Raw genomic sequence first — 20,974 nt, 5'->3', positions numbered from 1 at the left:
TTCAAAATAGACTGTAATTTAAAAAATTATTATTGGTTTAGATTGCTCAAAACTGTGTATCAACATCAATATGATTCACAATTTTGTTTGAAATTTCGTCGTAAACGTTTTAAGCACTGACTCTCGCGTTTTGCAGTCTCAGTGCTCGGCAGTCCTGCAGTGTTGCTTGCATGTGAAGAAATGGACGCTCTAGTAACTTACGTGGTTTTAAACTGTTTGAGGACGGTGGTGGAAACTTGTGTGTGTGTGTGTGTGTGTGTGTGTGTGTGTGTGGGTGTGTGTGTGTGTACTGTCAGAAGTCCCCTCGCTACCCGCCTTCTGGTGTCAGTTGCTCGTCGAACCACATCTCCGAGCTAAAATTTGCACCCTCAAAGGAAGTGCCCCGTCTTGCCCTGGCTAATTGAAAGCCCTTGCATCACTTCCCGTTTCCGCACTCGCCGCATATAAAAGAGAGTGGTTTATTACTCGAGAGTGGTTAACGCTACTTCAGCTCTCCTTAAATTATTCGTCGCTTTGATTGCGGATAAAATTTCGGATTTGGCGTGCGTCCGCTGCCTCACCTTCCGCGGGAAGGCTTTAATTTGTCGGGTGGGGCGCTGCGTGCGCAGACAAACGTGAGCGAAATATTATCGCCACCGGGCTCTACCGAACCCCCCCCCCCTCTCTCACCCCCGGATTCTTTTAGGCTGGTCGCCTCACCATTACAGCTCTCCCGCCTGCCCAGTCTTAATTCCTTCCTCTCCGGAGAATTTAAAATACCTTTAAGGAGCTCAGATTTTTAATGTGTCTTTCTTTCTTTCTTTCGTTCTTTCCTCCACTCGCAGCTTCGGTTCTTTATTGCTTCTTCAGCCGCTGCCACTGTAATTACGGAGTGACGTGATCTGAGTTTGTTTTTACTAATTAGTTCGTAAATTAAGGAATTTTAATTTGCTTTATTGGAGAGGGACATTCACTGCCGGAAACTACAGCAAATCGGAAAGAGCTTTCCTCCTAGAGTTTGTTATTATAATAGTGTAGACGAGGTCAACATCATTAAAATCATTTCTTTATTTAATTATTGAAGTATTTTCCATAAATGATGATAATGAAAACATGGAATACCCTTTGATACGTTTTCATATCATGTGGCATCAGCATTACTGCGTTAGAATGTAACCAAAGGAGGTTAGCTGAAAAGCAGCATTGCTTGACAATCTAGAGGCAACCTGTTACGGAAGTATCTGCCTTGCCGTATAAGCGCGAAACTGTTTTCCAAATTCACACTGTGTCCTCACGCTGAGACAAGGTTCATCAAAATCGATTGATTACTCGACAATGGACGAGCAGCATGTTACAACCTCGATACAGGTCTCCATCGGAAGACCAAAATAGCAGACCACAAGATTACGTCTATTATGAATTGCTCGTCCAACGCCGCTAAGTTGACTGACTTTGATGAAACTTGTGACAGAGTAAGAAATTAGTTTGTGAAAAGGCAATCATACACTATGACCCCGCGAAATTTATTCCACAGAAGTACTAGTAATAGAGGTGGTGGTGGTTAGTGTTTAACGTCCCGTCGACAACGAGGTCATTAGAGACGGAGCGCAAGCTCGGGTTAGGGAAGGATTGGGAAGGAAATCGGCCGTGCCCTTTCAAAGGAACCATCCCGGCATTTGCCTTAAACGATTTAGGGAAATCACGGAAAACCTAAATCAGGATGGCCGGAGACGGGATTGAACCGTCGTCCTCCCGAATGCGAGTCCAGTGTGCTAACCACTGCGCCACCTAGCTCGGTACTAGTAATAGAAATACTAGTAATATCAAGTTTGGAATGTAGGACATGAGGTACTCGCGGAGGTAAAACTGTGAGAACAGGTCGTGAGTCGTGATTCGATGGTCAGTCGACAGAGCAGTTGTCCGCGAAAGGCAAAGGTTCCGACTTCGAGTCTCGGTTTGGCACACAGTTTTAATCTGCCGGGAAGTGTCTATCGACATAATCAGTCACCAGCTGCATAAAAGAAATTTAATGCCCTTAACCGGTTTCAGGCACTTAGTGCCCTGCTTCAGAAAGCTGTAACCATCGCTTTATTTGCGAGTGGCAATCATAAGATGCTTGTAGCATATTGCTGTTGTCATACTGTTCACACCACCTGTAAAAAAAAAAAAGTCATGGCACTGTGTCACACATGAGCGTAGCAATATTCTGCACGCATCTTATTGCTGACACTCGCAAATGGTGCATTAGTTATAAACTGAAACCGGTTAAGGTAATTTAATTTCTTTTTGTATCTGGGTGCTGATTATTTCGATGTATACAACTACAGCTGCCGGAAAGTATCATATCAGCTGCAAGGTGAAAACTTCGTGTGGACTAGTAATATCGTTTCTTTTCTTGCCAGCCAACGCACATGGAAGGATTTTCAACACTAAGGTTTTTCACAATACAGAAAACGGCTTCCCTGTTTAATCTCCCACTGGAGTTAATTGACTATTTGTTTTACCATTTCCCAATGACTAGACAAATCTCTGAGGGACATCGCATTGCCATTCTGTTTTGTGGAGAAGTCGCAGTACATTTTTCTTTTCAGTAAATTTATTTTGGTGTGTAGCCGTATCCCGAAATAAATTAAATTGCTGCCGTTTATATTACTGTTACAGCATGTACCAATTCACACTGATGGAGGTTGTCTGTAACAACAACTGAAACACTGAGATGTTTTTTTACTATAATGTACCACATAACCAAAAGTAGCCGCCTGCTGAGAAGTCCAACTGTTATACTCTATAGACGTCGTGACGACTGTTTAAAACTGTATACTGATTGGGGACTGCAGAATCTGAAAAGATCTGGGAAGAGCAGTTGAATCTTTGTGTCGGTATGGAAGACATTAAACACTGTCTTCTAAATGCACGGACCCGGATTTGAACGCCTTTCTGGCTTGTCATATATAGGCAAATCTTCCCAGCTCATATAGCTCCTGTCTCTTCGTTAATCCAATTTGGTAACAAAATGTATTTTGAGAACGGTTGCACTGACATATTTTGCAGAGAAAAGTATGCTGAGAATGAGGATGCTGCTGATAACAAATTGACGATGATCTTTATAAGTCAACATTTCAATATCGAAGTCCACCTAAGCTGTTGCTACCAAATTAATACAACAATCCCTGATGTGAATTACGACATTCCTTTGTAAATAAGAGAGGCACGATTCGCCTTCTATCTTTTGTCACTCCTCTTCTGGTTTTTTTTTCTCTTGGAGCAGCTCAGCATGTAAGCATCCTTGTGTAATTGCACACAAGCAGTGTGGTAATAGTAGTCGTAATCAATTATTTTGACAATCTTTCATTGTAGATCACTTTTGTTACTTTTTGTCACTAATTGTATCAGAAAGTTACTCTATCTCATTGTCACTGAAGCTGGAAGGAAAACAGTTTGGTGGCATGTCTATTTGGGTACCAACCACGCTTCATAACATGCATATCTGCACACTACGAAAAAGTCGAACTTTTGCAATCTGAATTTATTATACGAAATCCGATTCATGTCATTCAATGTAATACAAATAATTTGGCGTTGTATTTAATATAAACTCCGTCCGCTGTGACCAAACTTATCTGCTTGCCAACAATTTCGATTCGGAGCCGGACAACCGGCGAAGCAGGTAATACAGTTAGTTATATCAGACCACTCGCAGTATAAGTAGTAATACATCGTTATTACTCTGCTTACTTATTCTTTTCATATTTAATTCCTGTGGTGGTCACTGTGACTCATCTCAAACTCCTGCATCCTGCAATGCTCACTTGACTCATCCCAACTTCCGAACAATTAGGTCCTCTTGTCAGTGTTTTCCTTCTGCTCTTTTCCTCGCCGATTCTGCGGGGAACCACATCATCCCTTACTTTCTCAGTCCACCTAACTTTTAACATTCTTCTGTATCTCAACATCTGAAATGCTTCGATTCTCTTCTGTTTCGGTTTTTCAACAATCCATGTTTCCGTACCATACAATGCTGTGAACCAAACGTACATGCTCAGAAATTTGTTCCTCAGATGAAGGCCAACATTTGATACTAGTAGTCTTCTAATGGCCAGGAATGCCACTTCTTGCCAGCACTAGTCTGCTTTTTGTGTTCGCCTTGCTCCGTCCATCATGGATTATTTTGCTGCCTACTTCATCTACTTCGTGATCACCAATTCTAATGTTCACTTTTCTCGCTGTTTTCAACTATGCTACCTCTCGTTACTTGGTCTTCCTTCAATTTACTCTCAATTCGTATACAGTACTCATTAGACTGTTCATTCCGTTCAACAGATCCTGTAATTCTTCTTCACACTCACTGAGGATAGCAATGTCATCAGAGGATCTCATCGTTGATATCTTTTCATCTTAAATTTTAATCCCGCTCTTGAATCTGTCATTGTTACTTCGATGTATGGACTGAAAACACTATATCCCTGTCTTACTTTCTTTTTGGTCTCAACACTTCGTTCTTGGACGTCCAGTTTTGTTATTCCCTCTTGGTTAATGTACATTTTGTATGTTCCTGCCTTTCCCTACATGTTACCCCTACGTTTCTCAGACCTTGGTACATTTTGCACCATTTCACATTTTGAACACTTTTTCTACGTCAACAAATCGTACGATCTTATGTTGATTTTTCTTCTGTCTGCTTCAATTATCAAGAGCAACGTCAGAACTGCCTCTCTGGTGTAAAGCCAAACTGATCGTGGTTTATCAGATTTGCGATTTTATTTTCCATTCTTCTATATACTATTCTTGTCAGCTACATGGATGCATGAACTGTTAAGCTGATTCTGCGATAATTCTCACACTCGTCGATTCTTGCTATCTTCCAAATTAATGAACTATAATTCAGATGAGTGTACTCAATTCATTTAGGTGACTCGCACTTTATGAAAATACGCTCAAATTAAATCCAACACCAATGATTTCAAATATAAGTAGTGTTACTTACTGTAATTCTGTGAAGTGATGGGCCCTTGTAGTGTTTTTCTGCAGTGTTTTTCTGCTACTTAGGGAGGCCATCCAGCTGTGAGAATGCGCAAGAGCTCCGAGGGGAGCCGCTGAGAACCAGGACCCAGGTACACTCTGGGGACCGAGGGCAGTTTTTCGATAGATATGAGAACCACGGACAGTCGCCGTCGGGGTGGCAGATTTAACAGTTCCCAGCATGTTGTAAACTTTCACCGTGCTAGAAACTGAAAAAATGCCTTTTAGAAAAGATAAGATCTGCGCAATGAAGAAAAAACTCGACGCACTCAACAGGGGACGTAGCTGATAGGAGTCAAAGAGGGCCTCGAGTTTAGATGTTTCAATTTTGTAGAGAGGCCCATGGTTGGCTACTGACAATTAATTTCGTAGCGACGTAAGAGACTCGCGAGTGGGGACGTGCAGCCACATCTATTGTACGAAACGTGAAAACAAACATATAGGGGGGGGGGGGGGGGGAGGATTTCAGTCTACTGCCCCACTTTCACGCAGAGCTGAGCAGTATTGGCAAACCACGGCAGTTTAGGTATGAGAAAGGAAATTTTTCAGTTATTATAAGCTTTTAATTGGTCTACCTAGACTGCAGTGCTGGCAGAACCAGCTAGTTTTTTGGAGTAGAGGAGAAAGATATTTCGTCTCAGTGCATGATACAGTACAACACTTTGTCCTAGATCTTCAGGGGAAGATGACATTAACACTGCAGAGCGAGATGTCTTCGTTCAGAGTTGATCACATATACAGGAGATGAACTTAGAATTCTCAGCAACTACTACAACCATCCTGTGCACTCGAGTATTAGCAGGAAGGCCGCATTTGCGTACGGCGTACGTGATGACTGGCTGGTGGGCGGTAGGGGGAGTGGGAGGGGGGAGGGGGAGGCAGAGAGGCGCGAAGTTATTTGTTTCACCTCAGAGTTTCGTCTTCCTGACTTAGATCATAAAGCCAGCTACTTGCACTCAGTATGCGCCTAGGCGAGAGAATTCGTGCTTGTACGAACTTTTCTGGGTATTTTCTTTAGGTTGCCAACTTATTCATAATCATTGGAGATTTTCGTGGACACAGTTTTTGCATAATTTCTGTGTCAAATCCACCTACCTGTGCTAAGGTCTTTCGTACATGTTTTTGCACTCTTGTACTCTTCTATAATTATTTGTAGTTTTTATTCAGTGCCTACAATCACATTAATGTATGTAGGAATAATCGGATTTTACAGTGACCTATAATTTCATCTAGTAGCTTGATAGAAACCTTCACCGGCATATCTATGTGAGAGGTGGAACCTATATTTCATGTTTAATTGGGCCAGCCCTGTTTAATTTCACAAAAATTAAAATGGCAGACGAAGTATATAGTATGAAATTCTCAGGCCAATGGGAGAAAAAAGCAACTTGTATTACAGCCTGCTGGATTGGCGAGAAACTGGTCTCATCATCCGTGTGTGAATCTTTTTCAGTCTGCAGAAAGGTTGTGATCCATTAGATTTCGGGAGTGTAGCCTCAGAAACTGCTTTTCTTCGTGAGGTGTCGGTTGAGTCTTCAGCATATCGCTTAGATGCTTAAATGCTTATTTATCCATTGCACCACTATGCTTTTTCATTTCACATGAGCTCGTGGGGAACGAACTGATCACTGAACAGGTCAACGGCTCAGATCTCGTAAGCGGTATGCTGAAGACTCAACAGACACGTCATGAAGAAAGTGGTTTCAGCGGCTACACTACCCAAACGTAATAAATGACAACCTGCTCCCCTTTCTACACACTGAATGAGATTCAGACAGGGAAGCTGAAATTAATTTCTCGTCAATCCAGCAGGCTGTAATACCAATTGCTCTTTTCTCCACTTCTGACTCTTAGCCTGAGAATTACATATTGCTTTCTTTGTCTGCCACTTCAATTTTTGCTTGTCTAGTGCTCGTTCCAGTGACAGGTTAACTATCACAGGACGCCTTCTTTGCAAAATTTCTCATTAGCCGTTCACTTTCTATGGTTTTCCGTTTGACTACAAGGTGTGATGGGTCACTTTATTTACTATTATTTGCGATGTCCTTCACGGAGAGATCTTTTCTTCATGTTTCAATAAGCTATGACTAAGTAAGGAGCTTAACATAAATTGTCGATATTTACAGGCCTTTGCTTCACTTTGTTTTTTGATTGGTCAACACGAAATAAATGGAACTTATCATGTGTAATTTTGTACGTTTGGTGTATTGAACGTTAGACAAAAATGGGTGGAGGAGTTATAGCAAAAATAGGTACATTCTGCAGTGAGTGAATAGTCTGACTATAGCCGATACTCAAAAGATGATACTACGCTTTGCAACGCTAATATCGGTATCACCTGTATTTATCTCATTAACTTCTTTGTCTGCTTACTTTTATGTGAGCTCTGTATCAACAAGCTCTTTGATGAAACACATACCTAAACATTTTCCTAATTATTTATGTCGTTGTAATTAATCTACGTAAGTAATTTTAAGAGTAATGTTCTGCAGAAGTACTAAAACTACACTTTTAGCACTGATACATGCATAGGGCAATTAGGATTGTAGTCATGTAATACAGGGAGCGAATAAAAAACGTAGATATGGCAGTCGAAGTGCAATGCTCCTTTGTGGTACGAGTTAGTCCATAGTTAGTATGCAAAGTGTTCACGTCTTGTGTACTGAACGAGGCGCGAAAAGCAGCATGTCTGCTTAAAATTGCCTCGAATGAGGAAAATATTTGGCTCATTATTCATGGCATACTTTGCTTGGGTCTGTACTTCGAAAATCCAACTCTAAGAAGAGAATTTTCAGAGCTTGTTATAAGCAAGAGCCATAGCTGCTTTTAGCGTCTTTTTCAGTAGCCACAGAAAATTGCCACATCCGCCACCTTTGTCTCAAATAATCAGTTGAATACAGTGTAATTCATGTACCAGTTACATGGTATCTTATTCACTAATAGGTTTGTATTGCTAAACTTTGCGTCGAGCACCATTATTTTATTCTACGTCATTTACCTAACGGGGCCCTGTTCCAAGTGCTACGATATTTTCGAGTATCCTAATTTACTGAACTAAATAAATGTAATTGATATCTGTAATACAATTTAATAACATTTGTGGGGTAGTAAATTTCTTTATTATTCATTGAGTTCTGTTTGCGAAGCACTCCACATGTTTTTCATAGGAGGATGGTTAAAGTATCACTAAAATAGAACTGCAAAGAAATAATCTAATGTATTTTGCTTAAAAGTCATTCTTATTGAAATGTAAGTGCCGCATATAAATTATTAGCATCAAACTTTGATCGTTCAGAATAGTTTACTAGATAGTAAACTTGAAGGATCAGCGTAAGGAATAATTATTGTACGTTATTGTACAGGTTTGTAAGCAACAGTGTTTATGTTTTCATGTGTGTATAATTAAAAGTGTTTCTCATGTTATGTTTTGACTAAAATGTTCAGCTTTGATCTGAGCTACTGACAGATTAGTTTCTGGCCACCATACTAATTGTTGAGCTAGCTTGATTTTACAAATTCAATTAGTGTACTAATGGAGTACAGTTACCCATTTCATAACATTTGAGTGCTATTGTTGGTAACTGGCTACCACCATTCTAACTACTACAGACTCGGATACCACATGTTGTATGTGTGCTCTATCTATTATAAAAAAGTGAAGAAAACAAATAATAATCAGAACAGATAACACGACAGTCTAAAAACCATTTCCACTCCAGTAATTTCAATAATTAAACTGATAAAAGATATTTCAAAATGTTGGAGCACAGCAATCAGTTGTCCTTTCCTTCTGGTTTTATTAAAGCAAATCTAGATTTCGGCTAGTGCCCAGCCATTATCAATATACTATTTCATAGTTTCAGTACGCGTCCTAGCACGTCAGTCCCCTGGTGTTCGGCTTCTGTCACAGATCATTCCAGTGAGTCTTGGCCAGTGACAGAAGCCCGAACACCAGGGGACTGACGTACTAGGACACGTACTGAAACTTTGAAATAGTACATTCATAATGGCTGGGCACTAGCCGAAACCTAGATTTGCTTCAATAAAACCTGATAGGAGAGGGCGACTGAGTGCTGTGTTCCATCACTCTGAAAGTCTCAGCCGCTAAATGAATTCACATTCCTTGTGGAAGCTAACTTGATAAAAGATACTCATGTCCAAGGTAGTAGTTCCCCTCCGTCTGTACTCAGTTGTCTATAATGACCATTGGCTGCCCTATTGTAATGTACGGATAGTAAGTGCTATTGAGAGCCAGTTATTGCCAACATGTTTAATATTATTTCTGTGTGTTCACGTCAAACCACCGGTACATTTCTGCTAAAGTATGCTAGCGACTCGTGCCCTAAAGCAATGCTCACTGGGTAAAACTTTACCTAGTTAGAATGGTGATCCTTTCCCTTTACGTAATTACAGTTCACTTACGAAGGATGGAACTTCAATAGTGGCAACTATTTATTTACAGCTAGTACAAAATAGATACGTGTTTCAAAGTTTTACTGACCTTCAGAGCAGTCACCAGCATTGTGTGTAACCCGTTGCCAGCGATGTGGAAGTCGTAGGATACTCTTAGCAGTGCCAGTTGTGTTGACAGTTCGAGCGGCGCGGTCTATTGCCCGGCGATTTTGTAGCAGTTCTGAAGCGAATGCCGTGAAGTGTATCCTTCAGTTTAGAATTCGAGTTGAAATTACGAGGGCTGAAGACAGGGGAGTTCAAAAGGTGGTATAGCACTTAGTAGCCCCATCAGTCAAACAAATCAGTAACAGCTTGCACTTTACGTACTTGAGTATTGTCCTGCAAAATGATGGTCAGTTCCTGCAGAAAGTGTCATCACTTCTGTCTCTAAGCTGGTCGTAGGTTGTGTTCCAAAAATGAACAGCATAGAGGTAGAAGTGATGACACTTTCTGCAGGACCTGGCCATCATTTTGGAGGACAATGCTCAAGCACGTACAGTGCAAGCTGTTACTGATTTGTTTGACTGATGGGGCTACTAAGTGCTATACCACCTACTGAACTCCCCTGTCTTCAGCCCTCGTAATTTCAACTCGATTTCTAAACTGAAGGATACACTTCACGGCATTCGCTTCAGAACTGCTACAAAATCGCCGGGCAATAGACCGCGCCCATCGAACTGTCAACACAACTGTCACTGCTAAGAGTATTCTACGACTTCCACATCGCTGGCAACGGGTTATACACAATGCTGGTGACTACTTTGAAGGCCAGTAAAACTTTGAAACACGTATCTATTTTGTGCGAGCTGTAAATAAATAGTTGCGACTATTAAAGTTCCAACCCTCGTACTTATTAATAGAACTGTGGTTTGATTCCCGTTTCCTTTACTACTGCTTCCTTTCAATATAAATCTTATGAGAAAAGGAAATTAGTGAAATGCGTTAACAGTTAATAGACAATCATGGTCAAACCCAATTCCTTTCACAGGAGTATTATTATCGGCGTATTGATAATATGGTAAGGACCAATAGTGTTATAATTTATTGTGAAAGATAGCATGAAATTTCTTACTGCAAACTCCTCTTTATGTAAGGCCAAAACAGGATGAATATAGCGATTCAAATTACATAATTGTAAACAATTATATTCCTGGCTCTCGGGTATTCTCTTTCAATGTACGTAAAAGTAGAAATTTTATTTTACGGTTCGTTGTATGATCTGAGAGAAAGAGCCGAATAGCAATATTTGCGTAATTTGCACGAAAAAATCATAGTCTACTGTTACTCAGAAGTTGTACCTGAGACTTAGCCGGAATCATTTTATAATTGTAATTCGCATTGCAGGAGTACGTTTGTGGCTCGCTTCCCAGCGATTCTACGGAACGCATGATACCAAGGAGAAAAAGTGTTTGGTAATATCGGCTGTTAATATTCTCTGACTGTCTTGTACTAGCCAATGTGCTTTCTAGTAAAACTCCTTGCTCAGGCAACCGTACGTAGCTGGTTTCACGGTTCTTCAACATCTCCTCGCGTCCAAATTCCCAACAAGTCTATTTTGTGTTCATAATCTTGTCAAACAATTATTATTTCTCTTATGGGAATTTGTTTAAAATCCTTTTACTGACCACAATGAACCATCACAGTGAAACAGCACCTCCAAAGAGCGGCGGGGAGGGGGGGGGGGGGGGTACGCTGTTACTACGCTCCGTTGATGTAATTTGAACAAATCACTATTGTCCTAACCAAGAGTAGCAGCAGACCATGAGCACCGGTCAGACTACTTCTTACGAACTCTGACGCTTCCTGAGGGATATAAAGACGTGGTGAGCGCTGGTAATGACGCAGCGCGCGCGCAGGAGAGGATGCATCAGCGGCCGCAGTGTAAGGACACACCGCACCACCGCGAAACGCGATCCGGCGTAACAACACGTGGCTGCCCCACTCTTACCGCTCCCTGCCTGCCTCCACATGTCAACCGTGTGGCCACGTCATCCTGCCCGGCACCGGAGGGCGCTCTGAGGGGGACGTACCAAGGCGAGACGTGCTTAGAGTTTGCGCCCAACACAACTGCTTAGGTTATTTGCATATGTGCTTAACGGCTCTCAATAAAGGTCCCAGTTTCGACTGCAGACACTGGCAAGAATTAAAGTCATATGGCTTATCGATGCCGCAACAACGAATTGATGCTCATTCTGTATTGGCTAAAAACAGTCTTGGTTGCAATTTTAGTTTTTTTTTATTTTTCAACTACGCGTTTCGCCTTATTTAGGCATCTTCAGGTTGATCTACATAGAAAACAGAGAACAAATACATCTATTTAAGAATCGCGATCGCGTTGTGCAGACTTGGATAACCTAAAAGCATGTATAAACAGATCAAATACTGAACGAGTAACATTATTCTGTTTCTCGCTCCTGTGAACGGGAACGCGTTATGCAGGTCTTGGAGTCACTCGCGTCCATGTAGAAAAGGTAAGGCCTTATCATAAGGCTTCGTCAATATGATTGCAATCTGAGTGTCTGAACACTGGCGAATTTTCTTATCTGTTTTTACTATTTTATATTTCTAGATTTTACTGAGTTTAACGAAGTCGATGTTGGCCTGATGTATTCGACGATGCCCTTTTTCTACACTGTCTTAAGAATCGTTCTAAGAAATACCTAATTAAGGTATTTGCTCTTTCAGTATTTGATCTGTTTATACACGCTTTTAGGTTATCCAAGTTTGCAAAACGCGATCGCGATTCTTAAATAGATGTATTTGTTCTCTGTTTTCTATGTAGATCAATCTGAAGATGCCTAAATAAGGCGAAACGCGTAGTTGAAAAATAAAAAAAAACTAAAATTGCAACCAAGACTGTTTTTTAACCAATACCGTCAAACACTGGTTTGCTGTATGCCACATATGGATTGGAATGATTCTCATTCTACCATATTTTGATAGTGATCTCGTAAGTGTGAATATGTTGCTTTCGTTTTTGACTTTTGCAGTAGTAAACTATCCATAAAGACGGAAAAATCTCTCCAGTACCAGTCTGTGCCAAGCGAAGCATCTAATTCTTCATGATTTCGAAAAGCAGCCAGTCAGTTCTGAAAGATAGAGCCGATAAATCGCGCAAGAAAACTACGTTTGTAATAAGCCAACCTACGGTTCATTTGCCTGATGGAGGAGATATGCTATTCTATAACAGGCTTTATAATCATGAAATAAAGGGTATTTCAAGTATTTGTCTGAGGCGTAAAGGCCATGGATGAATTAGAAAATGTTCTATGACAAGGCGAATGCACAAGAAAACAAAAAGTGAGAAGGTCAACTACTAGTGCAGGATGAATTCTGAAACCAAACAAAACGAAAATTAGCGAAGGCAGAATGGCTAAGAGAGAACTGAGAAGAAATTGGGGATGCATAAGCCGGAAGCATTACAGATGTCAGCTGCGTAGAGATCATACACGGTTTTAGCAACGGCCTGAGCTAACAGGGTCAGGTAAGGAAACAAATCACTAAGTGTACAGAACTATCGACAGATGACTTTATCACGACAAATAGGTTGTAAGAACGGGTAAAGGAGAATAGAGGAGGATAGAAATAGAACTAATGCTTGACGTGAAACATCTCAGAATTATAAATCTCAGCATTATATGAAGTAACATAATAAGATAACGATGAAATATTGAGAAAACACCAATTCAATTTCAGGAAACATAGGATCATGATACCTTCATCCCAAATATTAAGCTAGAGAAACCATGCGATAGTAAAATATTCGAATTGCTGGAGAGAACGAGTGTGGAGTACACAGGGTAAGGAATAATTTGGCGCAGCTACAACTCTCTTATGGAGATTAGTGACACAAAAATTACAAAAGATAAATCTTTGTTGAGTGGGATGTAATGTGAAGGAGTAATGCTGCTGTTAATTTTTTTCTGATAGAGATAATCAAAGATTGAAACAAAATTTTAGAACAGCATTGTACATGCTTGGAGGACAGGTACAAATGCTAATGCTCGCAGGCTTTCCTTCCAGCGGAAACTGAGGGAGAGTGACAAGAACTATTAAATGGGACTTACCGGTTACTTTGTTCGTCTTTAGCTGAAACATCGTTTATGAATACTGGCATATCCTCTGTTTTTTTTTGCCGGAGAAGGATGTAATCAAGTTAGCTGCTGAAGGATCTAAGGAAGGGGAGGGCACACTCACTACTGTCTTAACTTTGTCTGAACCTGACTGTGACTGTTGCACAGCTTGCGAAGTTTGTAGTTGCGTACTTGTCATTATATATCTTGTGACTACTATAACAACTTCGATACCTCCTCGATCAGAGCTGTAGTACTTCCAACATCTTTGTGCAGTTGATTATTACTTTTACAAAGACAAGACTAATACGGAGTGAAAGCTGCCTCTTTTAAAAGCAAAAGAAAAACTCAGACGGAGAATCTTAACAAATTCTTACGTCTGACAATTGCACAACAACATTCGTAAAATCGTGTGCTACATAATCACAGTGGTGCAAGTTGCTGGTACAATTCTACTACACGGCACGCTATGACGAATTAAATTAGAGTTCCCACATCTCATGGCTCCAAATATGGATTACTATAGTTCCTTCTAAATTGAGAGTTCCTTCTAAATTGTGACAGATCTACAGATTTTTCAGGTTTGACAAAAGTCACTTTGCATGTCACATGTCAATCTCTCACATTGAAGACCGGTTATAACAAAACGAAAGGCCAGCAGAAAATATTCTTTGTATTCACCACGTTGCAGTGGTAACTGAGGATCGTGGAGGGAGTTTGAGACGGCAATGTCGTATTGATGTCACCGAAGAACCTCTTTTGGCAGCAGATTGTACGGGTGCCGAGCAGAGACACCTCTACATTGTCAGGACGGTGTTGCGGACCTGAAGAGCATTTTTGTTGCTAATAAAGTATGATTAGCAAGTTAACGTTTGTTGACTCCGGTTTACAGTTCAGTGTCTTCTTGTCAGCCTCCCCTGACGCTTCGTGCCGGTTACATGCTGGAATTTCGCTTACTTCTTCTTGTAAGCTTGGGTCAGCTAGTCGCCAAGGCTGCTACTCCCGCAAATCGGATGAAGTCTTGAGGCTGCCGTTTGGCAGTCTGCAAGCGGAAATCGCAAAGCGGCTATCGCAAATCGTGTGTCCGGCTGATTTAGCGTTAACTAATTGAACCTTTCGCTTACGCAATACTTATTTTTGTAACAGATCTGAAGATGGCAGTAGCCGAAACCGATAATAAAGTGTAAGAAATCTGTGTGATCAAGACGGACGTGTAAAAGTAAAGAAACTCTTAAGCAAACACAGCAGAACAAAGACCGCTGACAACCAGCAAAGAAGCCGGCCACATTCAGCCATCACTACCTCCCGCCCGTAAATACTACACATGTCCAGTTCTGATTTCAGTTGATCATTAGGATCGATGGAGTTTGTACCGAAGCACTTAGTTCAGTGACTGTTACGGTGTAGTGATATAAATGTCTTAGATGTTCCAACACTTCTCGTGAACACGCTGCTTGCCCTTCTCGAAATGATAACACCCAAGTTATCATGACCTGTCACTCAGCTTCGCATTGGCCACCACCTACTACAGCGCTGACGTGGGAGCTGAGGAACTTCCAACACCGGTACATCTCACATTGCTTATCACACTAGCAGCATCGACGCTGCTGAGTGAGGGAACCATCTGGCGATACGTTCCTGGCCATCGCTGCAGCGCTAGCATGGTACATCAGGAGGGGTCATCATGTATTACCGTCATCTTTTGAAGCAGGTCTGAGGATGCTCTAACAGCACAGGGACACACTGTTAGGCTGCAGCTTCGCCTTCGCACTGCCAGATGGTAGCCTGCAAGACTTCAGCCAAACTGCTAGAAAAGCAGCCTTGGTGACCAGCCAGGCCAAATCGACAAGGAGTCAGCAGAATTCCACCTTATCACTGCCATAAGGCACCAGATGAGCTGACAGGAAGACACTGAACTGTAAATCAGAATAAATAAATTTTAACTTACTAATTTTATCAGCGCTGAAGATACTCTACAGATTCACCATGCCATCCTAACTACGTAAAGGTGCCTCCGCTCAGCACTGCTATAACATAACTAAACAATTAAGATGAGTACCGTGTTCATTCAAAAAATTACTCTCACTTCCAGTTAACTAATTAGGTGGTTGTACAGCTGAGTAGCCGAATACCAGAAAGAAAGAATAAAGAAGTAAATAAACTGGTGTGAGAAAAAATTAAGGAATAAACTACAGAACGAAAGTAGTTAAATGCAGTGAAAGGACAATGACAAAGTATTCGACCTAAGGAAACCAAAGATCTAGCAAAATAATTTTATGGACAAAGAACACTTATAGAAGGTGGACAAAGCTTCATGCACTGCCAATTTCCATGCTACTGAAAGATGTGGCACGTATCCCATTAATCAGGCCTTACTATACATTCATATCTGTAAAAGTATATCGTAATCTCATACCCCAGTATGTAACTTTTAGAAATTCTTCATTTCGTACGTTTATCATGCACTTGATTTTTAACTTTCTTCTTTGGCACCATATTTACCTTTCTTCATTTCTACTTCTTTATTTTTATCATGCTCAACTTCCATACAATAATGAGCTTTAGGTATACTATTTTCGAATAATCTTCTTCATTCCCTTATCAATTTTTGTAATTCTCAAGCTCTTTCGTTGAAGAACACTTTCTGTATCAGCGCCAAATCCCTACTCCGTCTCCCATGTTTCACCTATCTCAAGAATTCTTGCTTCCTACATGATTCACCTCTTCCATTGCTTCTACCATTGTGAAAGCATGTCGCTTCCTTGTATCTACTCGTCGTCGCTAGACTTCTAAACTAACTGGGTGAGTCATTCCATTTAACCGCTCCAAGGATTCCTCGCTTTTAATCAGAAATTCTACATTCTCTGCAAACCTTCCTGTTGTTTATATATGTTCCCTTGCACTTTCATTTAAATTCTCTTTTTGAGTCTGATTAGTCGGCATAGAAATTAAACACCTGTAACCAGAGCTTACAGAGTAGCCTTACACATTTTTTACTAGTTGAGTACCTGATGTTGCCTGGATATGTATTTCTTCCCGTCTTCTGTTAGTCTATCTCCTTCTCCACTCTCTCTCCATGTCCTCTTTCCTTTCTCTCTGTCCACCTGCTCCTTCCACTCTCTCTGTCCATTGTCTCTTTTCCCCTCAATGTCCATCTCCTCTTTCCCCATCTATCTTCTCTCCCCCTCTACGTTAATCCCTTCTCCCATCTCTCTCTCTCTCTTTCTCTCTCTCTCTCTCTCTCTTTATATCTACTCCTCACCTTCTCACTGTCAATCTCCTCATGCCACCAGTTCTCAGTCCGTCTCCTTCTCCTCCTACTCTCTGTTCATTTCCTCCTCCACTTCTCACTGTCCATCTCCTTCTCCCCCTCTCATTGTCCATCTCCTATCCCCCCTCCACTCTATTTGTCCATATGCTCTTTCCCTTCTCTCTGTAAATCTCCTCATCCTCTTCTCTCCATCGATCTCCTCCCCCCTTCTTTCTGACCATCTGTCCTCCCCATCTGCCTATCCATCTCCTCCCCCCTTCTCTCTGACCATATGTACTCCACATCTCACTATCCAACATCCCCTTCCACCTCAAAATCCGTCTCCTCTTTCCCCATTTAATTTACTCACCCATTCCATCTCCTCCTGCCCCTCTCTCCATCCACATCCTTCTCCCCTTTTCTCTGTCCATCTCTTCATCCCCCCCCCCCCTCTGAATCTCCATCTCGTCCTCCAGCCTCTCTGTCCATCTCCTCCTCCCACCTTTCTACGTTTGGTTGAAATCGATCCACGCATTTAGAAGGAGATTTTCAACTGCGGCTTTGCCCGCGTAACCGTATGTCACGTATAATTCACACATTTTAACATAGTTCACACTTACTTCTACACACATTTCTCCAGCGTCTCTAGCCAACTCGTCCCTGCAGTTTCGTTACCATGCAGCTCAATCCAAATGACGTCGTAAGTCCTGAACAATGTTTTGCACAATGATAAAATTTTTCGAGTACGTTGTGTGGTATGTTTGGATATTGTATGCGAAATTTGTTGCGAATAGAGACAGTAGTAAAGACGTAATAACATAAAAGGTGAGGCATAATGCACCTGTTTTTCCTCCATCTGTGTTTATGATGTCGTACCTCATAACATATGTGTGGTACAATGACATAAATTTGCAGGTACGTTCAGTATTATATGCAGTTTTACTGCATGACCAGCGAAAGTGTAGTAAGTGACACACTTTTTTCCTTTCATCATTTTGATGGGGTTGTCAGCGAGAAAAAGTCACGCAAAGAACTGAAATTGTGTGATACGTGTAACGAGTTTGGTTTCAATCGGTCCATTGATTTATGCAGAGATGTGGAACATACACAGATACATTTACAATATACATACCGTCAGACATACATACGTACATACGTTTTTGCAAGATGTATGGAGTATAGTCTTCGTCTTCTTTCTTTTCTCCTTCCACTACCTTTGTTAGAAAAGAATACTGGGGCTAGGTGAGTAGGTAAGGTAAGTAATGAGGAGGTACTGAATCTAATCAGAAACGAGAGTTGTGGTAAAACTTAATGACAGGAAGATATATATTGATAGGAGAGATACTGAGGCATCAAGGTACAGATATTTGGTAATGAAGTGTGTGTGTGTGTGTGTGTGTGTGTGTGTGTGTGAGGAATGGGCGGAAGGGAGGTGGATAACGACTGTAAAGGAAGAACAAGACTTGATTACGCTAAGTAGTTTCAAATTGATGTAGGCTGCGGTAGCTACGCAGAGACGAAGAGACGTGCACACCACTAGCGTTGAGAGTTCTTCAAACCAAGTCTTTGTTCTGTAAAAGCTACTGCTATTCTAAACTAGTCACCTGTGTCTGTAATTCTGTCTCAAACATTCTCTGATATTCATACATTACGGTAGGGTATTTTTGTGCTTACCAAGTTGCAAGAAGGTACCCTACCATATTCGTCGTAGCAGTTTCGTCAAAGGACCATGACACTTGTAACTCACGGGATTTAAGAGTCATAGGTACATTTCACAGGGACCTGCCCGACGTACCTGGCTAGCAGCTTTTCGTTCAACGGCTCCTAGTTCCCGAGAAATTCCATACTGAAGTCTTATGTGCAGTTCTTATAATGCAACGTTTCCTACATTTCGACCAAAGGAGTGTAGCCTTTGTTTAACAGGTATCATGCTGTTAGTACAGGTTAAAATTCTCCGTTGTACTTTTTTTTAGTTTCATCGTACAGAATATCATTAATACATCTCTAGCAAAATTACTCACAAATACACTACTGGCCATTAAAATTACCACACCACAAAGATGTGCAACAGATGCGGAATTTCACCGACAGGAAGAAGATGCTGTGATATGCAAATGATTAGCTTTTCAGATCATTCACACTAGGTTGGCGCCGGTGGTGACACCTACAACGTGCTGACATGAGGAAAGTTTCCAACCGATTTCTCATACACAAACAGCAGTTGACCGGCGTTGCCTGGTGAAACGTTGTTGTGATGCCTCGTGTAAGAAGGGGAAATGCGTACCATCACGTCTCCGCCTTTGATAAAGGTCTGATTGTAGCCTATCGCGATTCCGGTTTATGGTATCGCGACATTGCTGCTAGCGTTGGTCGAGATCCGATGACTGTTAGCAGAATATCGAATCGATGGGTTCAGGAGGGTAATATGGAACGCCGTGGTGGATCCCAACGGCCTCGTATCACTAGCAGTCGAGATGACAGGCATCTTATCCGCCTGGCTGTAACGGATCGTACAGCCACGTCTCGTTTGCTGAGTCAACAGATGGGGACGTTTGAAAGACAACAACCATCTGCACGAACAGTTCGACGACGTTTGCAGCAGCATCGACTATCAGCTCGGAGACCATGGCTGCGGTTATCCTTGACGCTGGGTGCATGAAAGGCAAAACGTGATTTTTTCGGATTAATCCAGGTTATGTTTACAGCATCATGACGATCGCATCTGTGTTTGGCGACATCGCGGTGAACGCACATTGGAAGCGTGTATTCGTCATCGCCATACTGGCGCATCACCCGGCGTGATGGCATGGGGTGCCATTGGTTACAGGTCTCGGTCACCTCTTGTTTGCATTGACGGCACTTTGAACAGTGGACGTTACATTTCAGATGTGTTACGATCCGTGGCTCTACCCTTCATTCGATCCCTGCGAAACCCTACATTTCAGCAGGATAATGCAGGACCACATGTTGCAGGTTCTGTACGGGTCTTTCTGGATACAGCAAAAGTTCGACTGCTGCCCTGGCCAGCACATTCTCCAGATCTCTCATCAATTGAAAACGTCTGGTCAATGGTGGCCGAGCAACTGGCTCGTCACAATAGGCCAGTCACTACTCTTTATGAACTGTGGTATCGTGTTGAAGCTGCATGGGCAGCTGTACCTGTGCACGCCGTCCAAGCTCTGTTTGACTCAATGCCCAGGCGTATCAAGGCCGTTATTACGGCCAGATGTGGTTGTTCTGGGTACTGATTTCTCAGGATCTATGCGCCCAAATTGCGTTAAAATGTAATCACATGTCAGTTGTAGTATAATATATTTGTCCAATGAATACCCGTTTATCATCTGCATTTCTTCTTGGTGTAGCAGTATTAATGGCCAGTAGTGTAGTTGGTTTTCGCTGTAATAATTTCATTAATAAATCAGACACTAAAGCAAACATTTTTTAAAATGTGGATTCCGTTCCATACAAACAGATTAGAGAATCGTTTACTGCCTAGAACAGAACTCCGGGTGGTATTTGTCGTAGAAACAACCGAAACACAAATTAGTATAACATCACGCACACTTAAAGAAACCTACTGCCTTGCAGGTACATGGTTTTTTATTTTAACCTGCCTGTAATAATAAACGTCATAGAGCTGGAAAAGTGAAGCACATTTGAATGGGATAATTACTACAGTGCAACTGCATGCTTCTCTTTCATCTACAATGATCTGATCATAAAGTGACTGATCAGCCTGCCCGCCCCACGAATATAAGGAAATTTTTCATTTCTCACTTATGCAAAAATGAGAGATTTTAAAAATCCTTTGCCCAGATCTTTCGTGAACTTCCCTGGTTTCAGGCAGGTCAAAAAATATTTTTAATTCGTGAGCCGGCCGCTGTGGCTGAGCGGTTCTAGGCGCTTCAGTCTGGAGCCGCTTGACCGCTACGGTCGCAGCTTCGAATCCTGCCCCGGGCATGGATGTGTGTAATGTCCTTAGGTTAGTTTGGTTTAAGTAGTTTTAAGTTCTAGGAGACTCTTGACCTCAGATGTTAAGTCCCATAGTTCTCAGAGCCATTTGAACCATTTATTTTTTTTTTAATTCGTGAGTCTATTTTTAAACAATCCTACCAAATTTCTCGGATGCTTCTTGTATACATAAGAAAACGTAAGGGAATATCTTTTCTGAAGCAGTTACAGTGTGCTGTGCTGTAAAGGA

At 41.6% G+C, this 20,974-nt stretch overlaps 1 non-coding gene across 1 annotated transcript; it reads right to left on the bottom strand.

Moving 5' to 3' along the window:
- Positions 1–1,700: 1,700 nt before the first annotated feature.
- On the bottom strand, positions 1,701–1,773 carry Trnaa-cgc. Its single transcript has one exon. It is a non-coding gene; the product is annotated as a tRNA-Ala (tRNA).
- Between the last annotated feature and the right edge of the window lie 19,201 nt (positions 1,774–20,974).

This window comes from Schistocerca americana, chromosome 2 (assembly GCF_021461395.2).
Source record: "Schistocerca americana isolate TAMUIC-IGC-003095 chromosome 2, iqSchAmer2.1, whole genome shotgun sequence".
NCBI classification, from domain to species: domain Eukaryota; kingdom Metazoa; phylum Arthropoda; class Insecta; order Orthoptera; family Acrididae; genus Schistocerca; species Schistocerca americana.
This window is presented reverse-complemented; position numbering and strand designations above follow the sequence as displayed.